At 35.2% G+C, this 9380-nt stretch overlaps 1 protein-coding gene across 4 annotated transcripts in view; it reads left to right on the top strand.

Moving 5' to 3' along the window:
* The window catches only part of PDSS2 (decaprenyl diphosphate synthase subunit 2), a 342888-nt gene that overhangs the window by 307383 nt on the left and 26125 nt on the right, over nt 1-9380 (top strand). The window lies entirely within an intron of this gene.

Below are 9380 nucleotides of genomic sequence, written 5' to 3'. Positions count from 1 at the left end.
TGAACTTAAAACCTCATTCAGATTTCTGTGGGGGAAATGATGTACAGTGAGATCATTTTCAATTCTAACAAATTCTTGATACAAAGGGGGTATTTAAGACCTTCTTTTTGACATTCTCTTGGAGTTCACAAAATAGGGATTGTAGTATGCTTTCTAGTGCCCCCATGTTGAGATGCAAAATATACTGTCCGGACTAGCTCTCTGGAGGATCTCGGGACCAGTCTGAGTCCTGGGTCTTAGTGGAGTGAGGAAGCAGGGACCCATATGGAATGGTCAGAAATGGAGTCCATTTATTTCAAGTCCTCTCAGCCCCTAAATACCTTAGTACAATTACATAACTACAACACACTGAGCAAGTGTTAACTATAAGTACCATTACATCACCACAGCACATTGCAAGTGCTAACTATAATGCCTCTCTTACTGTAAGTATTCCTGCTGCAAGTAGAACCCCCCCCCCCACTTCTCAGGAAGACCGAGACACCCCAAGGGGAGATGAGAGTCAAACCAGACATCATTAGCAGGTTCCCTCTGGGATGAAGGGTCTTATACCTCATCGAGAATTCCCCTGCTGTCTGTGGCTCTCTACAAGTCATAGGTCTAAAAGATCATTAAAGATTTAGAGCAATTTACATGTCATCTAGTTCTATTTTCATATTACAATTAAATATGCTGAACCACAGAAGTTCAGTTACTTGCCGGAGGTCACAGAGATCTACTGATTTCACATCCAGCTTTCATTCCATACTACCACCTTCCTTTGCAGTATATATTTACCCTACAAGTCCCCCAGTGTGAAGAATCTCACTTTTCAAACATCTTTCCTTGAATTCTTTGTCCACAGCTACTTTTTTGTATCTTCTTCCTATTTCTACTTCCAACTTGATCCTCCCATTTCTAAAGCCCACTGTTTACCTCACCTTCCAGCCCAGTGAAAGCTCTTCCCATCCACCTTTAGAACATATAATTAGTATCTGTGATGAAAGAATGACACACCTTTCACTGAGCAAAAGGTCATTAGTGAATACTCTTTTAAATCTAATTACTATGGTTGTAGAGCTGTAAGGGCAAATCAATCTTATTTTTCTTAAGGATAAAGCTTTCAGACTAAGAATACTACCATCCACCATTTTTTCTATTATATTATTAATGCTTTCTTTTTCAAAACATCCTAATAGAATAATTGTTTGTTTTGATGCTGGTCTTCTCATCGAAGATTCAGACAGAATTGAGGTGGTCTGACATAGTGGAAAGGACAGCTAAATGGCCCAGTGGATAGAGGGCACAGGCCTTAAAATTAAGAAGATTCTTTCTTGTTCTTCCTTCATTCTCCAAGAGGAGCAATGGCATTAGGAGAGTGATGCCTTGACCGGCAAGTGAATTGGATTTGTGGATTCAAATCCAGCCTTAGACACTTATTAGCTATGTGACCATGGATAAGTCACTCAACTTGTTTGCTTCAGTTTCCTCATCTGTAAAATGAGCTGGAGAAAGAAAGGGCAAACCATTCCAGTATCTTTGCCAAGAAAATCCCAAATGAAGTCATGAAGAGTCAAATAAAACAATTCAACAACAAACAGCAAGAATGATGTTTGTACTATCATTTTTTCCCTAGGGTCTATATCTGTGAGGGTTGCTTGGGGACACAAAAACAAAAATCCACTTGCTGCTTTACAGAATCACTACTCATCTCAGATTGTCCTGCAACTCATTTCTCCCTCACCCTTTGGCCAAGTCTATAACCACTCCACCATACTCAAGAGATAGATTGTTCTTTTTATCAGGGAATTTGTTGGCTTCTTGCATGTCTACTCACAAGGGGTTGGCTCCAGTTGGCCAATACTTCTTGGGGTAAAGGATAAATTCTATTTTGGTCCTGTTGAGCTTGAATTAATAATGCACATATCGAGGCAACTGGGGGTGAGGGGTAGCTAAATAGTAGAGTGGATAGAGCATCAGGGCCTAGAGTCATAAAGACTCATTTTCCTGAGTTCAAATCTGGCCTTAGACACTTTCTAGCTAAGTGACCCTGGGCAAGTCCCTTAATCCTGTTTTTCTCAGTTTCCTCATCTGTAAAATGAAATGGCAAACTACTCCAGGATCTTGCGAGAGAGAGAGAGACAAAGAGACAGAGAGAGAGAGAAACAGAAAATATCCTAATTAGGTCATTACAATAGCATCTTATATGACTAGAAAGAGGTCTAAAGATGATTTTTGTCTTTTACATTTGCAAGTATCTTTACATTTCCAGAATCCTTGCTAAGAAAACCCCAAATGGAGTCAACAAAGAGCTGGATTGAACAACAACTGGATAGTTTGAGATGTGGGATTGCAGTTCGAGAGAAAGGTCAGTGTAGATTCAAGTTTGAGAACCACTCCCATATGTGACAGCCATCTGCAGAAAACCATCATGGAGAAAAGCTATTTATATGTGATTTCTTTGTTATACCAGAAATGTTTCCTGTTGAAGAGGATGAAGTATTATGTAGAAGACAACACTGGATGAAAGAACAGCCACGTTATCCATGACAATGAAGGCAGACTTTGTGGCTAGATTGACAAATGTAAAGCTTACACATGGAACTTCTTCACATGTCACACAGCTGTTCTCAGCTAGTTTCTATCCATTCTTCCTTCAGCAGAATAGGAGACTGGAAACATGAAGAAGACAGTGACTGTGCTTATGTGGATGAGTTAACATACACGAGCCTCAGTTGCTTTATCTATAAAATGGAACAAATACTTGTCTTACTCATTTTACCAGATAATTTTAAAGAAAGCCCTTTGTATGCTTCAAAGCTCCACAAAAATTTCAGTTACTATATCTGAAATCTGGAGGTAGTCATTGCAGAGAGTCTTCTTCAGCCCTTAATTTTTCCTTAATGAGCTGTGTGCTGAAAAACTTGTAGGTAGTGGTAACTATGCCCTATGTCTAAACCACTGAAACATTCTCTTTGGAGGCTGAGGGAATTTTTCCTCAAAATAATTTCTGCTCAGTTTCTCAACTTTTTAGAATTTTCTTGACTGCTGTGAGGTAGAGAGGAGAAATCATAGGAATTCAGGTGCCATTTATTTTCTTTGAACCTTTTTCATGAAAATCCCAAATTGGTTTTTCTCTCTACTTGTTCTGTTCATATATAAGATCTGATAGCATGCATTTCACCAATCCTTCTACTAGTGAAGTTGGATAAATGTATAAATTCTCCACTTGCAAGGTTTTGTTTTGTTTTTTTAAGTTTGAATTCTTTTCTTTTTTCAATAGTATTTTATTTTTCCAAACATATATAGTTTTCAACATTCATCTTTGTAAGGCTTTGTGTTCCAGATTTTTCTCCCTCCTTCCCTTATATCTCCTGTCTCAGACAACAAGCAATCTGATATAGGTTAAATATGTGCAGTCCTTTTAAACATAGTTCCATATTTGTCATGCTGTGCAAGAAAAATCAGACTGAGGGAAAAACCCACAAGAAAGAAAGAAAAAAAAAAAAAGGTGAAAATACTATACTTCCGTAACTCTAATGTGTTTTCTTCTGAAATTGCTCCCTTTTCATTAGTGAGCTCCCTAAATTAAATATCACTGGTTTGTTTCATTATAGTAAAGCTGACCTAATGGGAGTTACCCATGGCAAAACAAGTATTAAATACACGAATCTGTACATGATGCAAAAGCGATATTAAAAAGGGTTAAAACTCACTGAGAAGTCTGAAAGTATGTACAGAAATTTGTGCTTTTTAACCACGAATAAATGAAAATTAAATAATTTGAAAAAAGAAAATACTATGCTTCAATCTGTATTCGAACTCTCTAGTTCTCTTTCTGAATACAGATGGCATTAGCTATCCCAAGTCTATTAGAATTATCTTGAATTTCTGAATTGTAAAAGCTTGCATTTTTAACTAGGTATGAATATTTCTCTCTCTAGATGGTGCTCTCTGATATTTTACTACAGTGCCGGGCCCATAATAGATACTTTAAAAATGCTTGTTGATTAATATATGGTATTGATGCTTTTATAATAATTCTGCTACATTTCTAACTTTTTAAAGTATAACTTTGATCTAATAGTACCACTGCTATGTTCTTAGCAGCCAGTTGAACCAGTTAAAGGAATAGTCCTCAAATCCTTCTCATTAGAACATCCATCTTGGTGATAAGACTTTAAAGTTCCTCTTTCTAGAATTCCAGCTTCTTTCTGAAAAATTATTTTTCTAGATAGAGTCATGAATTTCTCTGGAAGCTTTAAAGATCCTCTTGGAGAATATTCCCTATGAATGCTCTTTTCCTTGTCTAAACATTCACCCTTTTAACAGCTTCACTAATTTCTTATTGTTGCATAACAACAATCCTCTTGGTCTACAACTGGCCACTGGATCCAAATGATTCTGTAAGGGAAAGTGAAGCGGGTGACCTTGCACAGCCCTCCCTCACCAATCTAATTCACTTGAATGTCATGGCATTACCTCCCTGATATCATAGTTCTCTTGGAGAATAAAACAATAGAATAGTTTCAGAAAAGGTGTAGGCAAGGATTGGTAAAAGGAAATTCACTTTGTCCAGGAGTTCCTGATGGCAATGAAATCACGGATCCAATCCCTATCCCAATTCTCATTTACCATACTTGCTTAGACAATTTTGTTGATATTTTAGAATGGGCTCGATATTTTCCATGCTCCTCTTAGGGTTTAATCGGTGTTGAATGTAAATAGTTACTACACTCTTATCTGGCCATTTTTGCAACTTATTATGAAACTCATTTTTTTTTTTGAGGAAAAAAAAAGTTTCAATGGCAGGTATGTTCATATTTCACAAACTTCAAGACTTTTTTGTCTGTACTTAATTATTCCTCAGTTTGCAAAGTGAGTAGGTTGGACCAAAAGGCTGACATAGCCTTTGAGAACCCAGAGTATTTAATCTCCATGCTACTGTGAGGCACTAAATAATTTGTAATTAAAATCATAAATTATTAATTTATTTAATATACATTTGGTATTAAAATTATATATTATTTATTATTATTTTTTAAATACAGGATTTCAGGACTTCATTCAGTTGACATTAAGCCAGTTCTCTGGCTCAATGGATGGCATGCTTGGCTTGCAGTCAGGAAAGCCTGAATTCAAATCCAGCCTTGAATACTCAATAGTTCTGTGACCCTGGGCAAATCATTTAATTTCTGATTGCTGTAATTGATTGGAAAAGGAAATGACAAAGCACTCCATTATTTTGCCAAGAAAACCCCATATAGGTCACAGAGTCAGATGTGACTAAATAACAACAAAATATTTAACTTGATTAGAACTTAGAATCTACATTGATAGCAGTGGCGTAGTTTAATTTTCATCCTACTAATTTATTGCTGTTCATGTGTCATACAATCAAAAGTCTTGAAAAAAATATTCTTAAAATCATCTTTTCTCATATTCTTTATGAGAATATTTTTGAAGCTTTTAGCACAGTGCCTGACACATAGTAGGTACTTAATATTTGTGACCTCCTCTCCCTCATTCTCCTAGATTTATGTCTTCAGCCTTCAAGATTATATCATTTTCTGACTCCTAAAAATTTCAAGGTGAAAGCAGTAAGAAAATACATTGTACTATATATAGACCGGTGAAGTGACAGGATTAATAACATCATTCAAGTGTAACTCTGGAAGGCAGTTGAGTTTTTATGTATCTTCATCTCTAACCTCTTCCAAATCTCTAACCTTTAAAAAAAAAAAAAACCCTCAACTCAACCTCTGTAACACTTGTATCTGCTACTAGAATTTTTTAATTCTTTTTTTTCCCTCTTTAATTTGATATTTCTAAATCATTTTTTCTTGCAAAAGCAGTTTTCATTGTGTTTTTAAGGCATTTTGTAATGGTTCAACTCAATAACAGTGACTGACATTTGTACAGCATAATAAAGTTTGGGAAGCATTTTATATCTATTTTTTCATTATATCTGTATTATTATCCCTATTTTCCACATGAGGAACATGAGGCTGAAAATAGACTAAGTGACACAGGCTATTAAATGTCCAAAACAAAAATTAAATCCAGATTTTTCATCCTTTCCTTTAGACTGCCCTATCTTTCTTTGGGATTCACATTAGTCATCAATTCTGTTACTTTTGTTTTAGATTTTGATTGATACTTTTGTTGTTGTTGTTATTTGTGGTCATGGGAAGAAATAAAGGATAGAGTAGGAAATGGAAGAAAAAGAGAGAAAAGTACCTTTGTATTTTAATATTGAGTATCTATAGTTCATATTCCCAGCTACTGCCATTTTCTAATCAAAAGCAAAAAAGACAAATTACCTTAATTTTTATCTATTTGTTACCAAGCTATCAATCAACCTAGGTTCCAAAGCAAATATAGGACACTAAACAAAAAGAAAAAACATGTCTCAACCCCTCCCCTCCAGAACCAGATTTGATTGCACAGTCAGCCATATCATAAATCCTCTCCTAGATGACAGTACCATTATAGAAAAAGTTTAATATTCTGAATGATCATTGAATTCTGGAGCTAAAAGAAAGCTATGATCTCTTAATTCTCTCCTTCCTCACACTCCCCTTCTGCACAACCCCAAAAAGGGTTAAAGGAAGCTGTAGTTTTGAAATGAGCAGTGAGCTTGAAATTGGAAGATTCATTTTCCCAAGTTCAAATCTGGCCTCACTTAACCCTCTTTACTTCCATTTCTCATCTATAAAAAGAGGTAGAGAAGGAAATGGCAAACCACTTTAGCAAAGACATTGCTGGAAAAACCCTAATGGAGGTATGAAGTCAGACATGATTGAACAATAGCAAATTTTGAAACATTACAATTATATCTCAAAAGACTAGAAACAGGTCTAAAGATTTTTGTGTTTTACTTTTGCAAAAAGACTATCAAGGATCCCTTTACTCATATTTTGTAATTTGGAGTCAGTGGACTTGAGATCATATCTAGTCCTGCCTGACCTTGGACAAGTTATTTCTCATATCCTCATTTTCATCATCTGCAATACTTAAAGGTTCTAAGGTCCTTTCCTGTAATTCTGTGATCCTACAAAACATCTTCAGTTGAAGTGTTTAATCATTGTCCTTTAAAAATGCAAAAGTACTGTTCTATTAACATAATGTTTATATTCAAAGTTAGTCACTTTTGTGCATTTCTAACAGTAAAAATCTTCAAAATAATGATATATAAAATTATATAATTTTCTTTTTATTTTTAAACATTTTTTATTTTCTTCTGGTTATACATGTATATTAACTTTTTCAATTACATTTCTTTATGAATCATGTTGAGAGAGAAAAATCAGAACAAAAGAGAAAAAAACCACAGGAGAGATTTTAAAAAAACAGAACAAAGAAGTGTTGATTTACATTCAATCTCCATAGTTCTTTCTTTTCTCCATAGTTCTTTCAGGTAACATTTTCTATCCAAAGTTTATTGGGAACAACCTTCAATTGCTGAATCACTGAAAAGAACCAAGTTTTTCATAAATAACCATTGCACAATCTTGCTGTTACTGTATACAATGTATTTCTGGTTCTGCTTGTTTCACTCAGCATCAGAACATAAAAATCTTTCCAGACTTTTCTAAAATCAGCTTGTTCATCATTTTTTATTGATCAATAATATTCCATTACCTTCATATACCACAACTTACTCAGCCATTTCCCAATTGATGGGCATCTACTCATTTTCCAATTCTTTGCCACCAGAAAAAGAGCTGCTACAAACATTTTTGGACATGTAAGTCCTTTTCCCTCCTTTATGATTTCCTTGGAATACAGACCCTAGTAATGGCACATATCAAGGATATGCAGTTTTTATAGCCCTTTGGGCATAGTCCCAGGTTGCTCTCCAGAATGGATGGATCAAGTCACAACTCCACCAACAATGTATCAGTACCTCAGTTTTCCCACATGCCCTCCAACATTTGTCATTATCTTTTCCTATCATCTTAGCCAATTTGAGAGGTGTGAGGTAGTAGATAGTATAACTTTAACATGAAGCTAAATAGCATTTATTCTCCAAAATTCTAATGATTCATTATTTAAATTCTAGGGATTTGATCTAGAAAAAATAACAACAAAATTTATATGGAACAATAAAAAGTCGAGAATCTCAAAGGAATTAATGAAAAAAAATCAAATGAAGATGGCCTAGCTGTACCTGATCTAAAATTATATTATAAAGTAGCAGTCACCAAAACCATTTGGTATTGGCTAAGAAATAGATTAGTTGATCAGTGGAAAAGGTTAGGTTCACAAGACAGAATAGTCAACTATAGCAATCTAGTGTTTGACAAACCCAAAGATCCTAACTTTTGGGATAAGAAATCAAAGTGATAAAAACTTCTGGGATAACTGGAAATTAGTATGGCAGAAATTAGGGATGGACTCACACTTAACACCGTACACTAAGATAAGATCAAAATGGGTCCATGACCTAAGCATAAAGAACGAGATTATAAATAAATTAGAGGAACATAGGATAGTTTATCACTCAGACTTGTGGAGGAGAAAGAAATTTGTGACCAAAGATGAACTAGAGACCATTAATGATCACAAAATAGAAAATTTTGATTATATCAAATTAAAAAGCCTTTGTACAAACAAAACTAATGCAAACAAGATTAGAAGGGAAGCAACAAACTGGGAAAACATTTTCACAGTTAAAGGTTCTGATAAAGGCCTCATTTCCAAAATATATAGAGAACTGACTCAAATTTATAAGAAATCAAGCCATTCTCCAATTGATAAATGGTCAAAGGATATGAACAGACAATTCTCAGATGATGAAATTGAAACTATTACCACTCATATGGAAGAGTGTTCCAAATCACTATTGATCAGAGAAATGCAAATTAAGACAACTCTGAGATACCACTACACACCTGTCAGATTGGCTAAGATGACAGGAAAAAATAATGATGAATGTTGGAGGAGATGCGGGAAAACTGGGACACTAATGCATTGTTGGTGGAGTTGTGAACGAATCCAACCATTCTGGAGAGCAATCAGGAATTGTGTCCCAAAAGTTATCAAACTCTGCATACCCTTTTATCCAGCAGTGTTTCTGTTGGGCTTCTATCCCAAAGAGGTGCTAAAGAAGGGAAAGGGACCTGTATGTGCCAAAATGTTTGTAGCAGCCCTGTTTGTAGTGGCTAGAAAGTGGAAAATGAATGGATGCCCATCAATTGGAGAATGGTTGAGTAAATTGTGGTATATGAATGTTATGGAATATTATTGTTCTGTAAGGGATGACCAGCAAGATGAATACAGAGAGGACTGGCGAGACTTACATGAACTGATGCTGAGTGAAATGAGCAGGACCAGAAGATCATTATATACCTCAACAACGATACTGTATGAAGATGTATTCTGATGGAAGTGGATTT

The sequence above is a fragment of the Antechinus flavipes genome, chromosome 4, assembly GCF_016432865.1.
Source record: "Antechinus flavipes isolate AdamAnt ecotype Samford, QLD, Australia chromosome 4, AdamAnt_v2, whole genome shotgun sequence".
NCBI lineage: Eukaryota > Metazoa > Chordata > Mammalia > Dasyuromorphia > Dasyuridae > Antechinus > Antechinus flavipes.
Note: the sequence above shows the minus strand (reverse complement) of the source record. Positions and strands in the feature narration are given on the sequence as shown.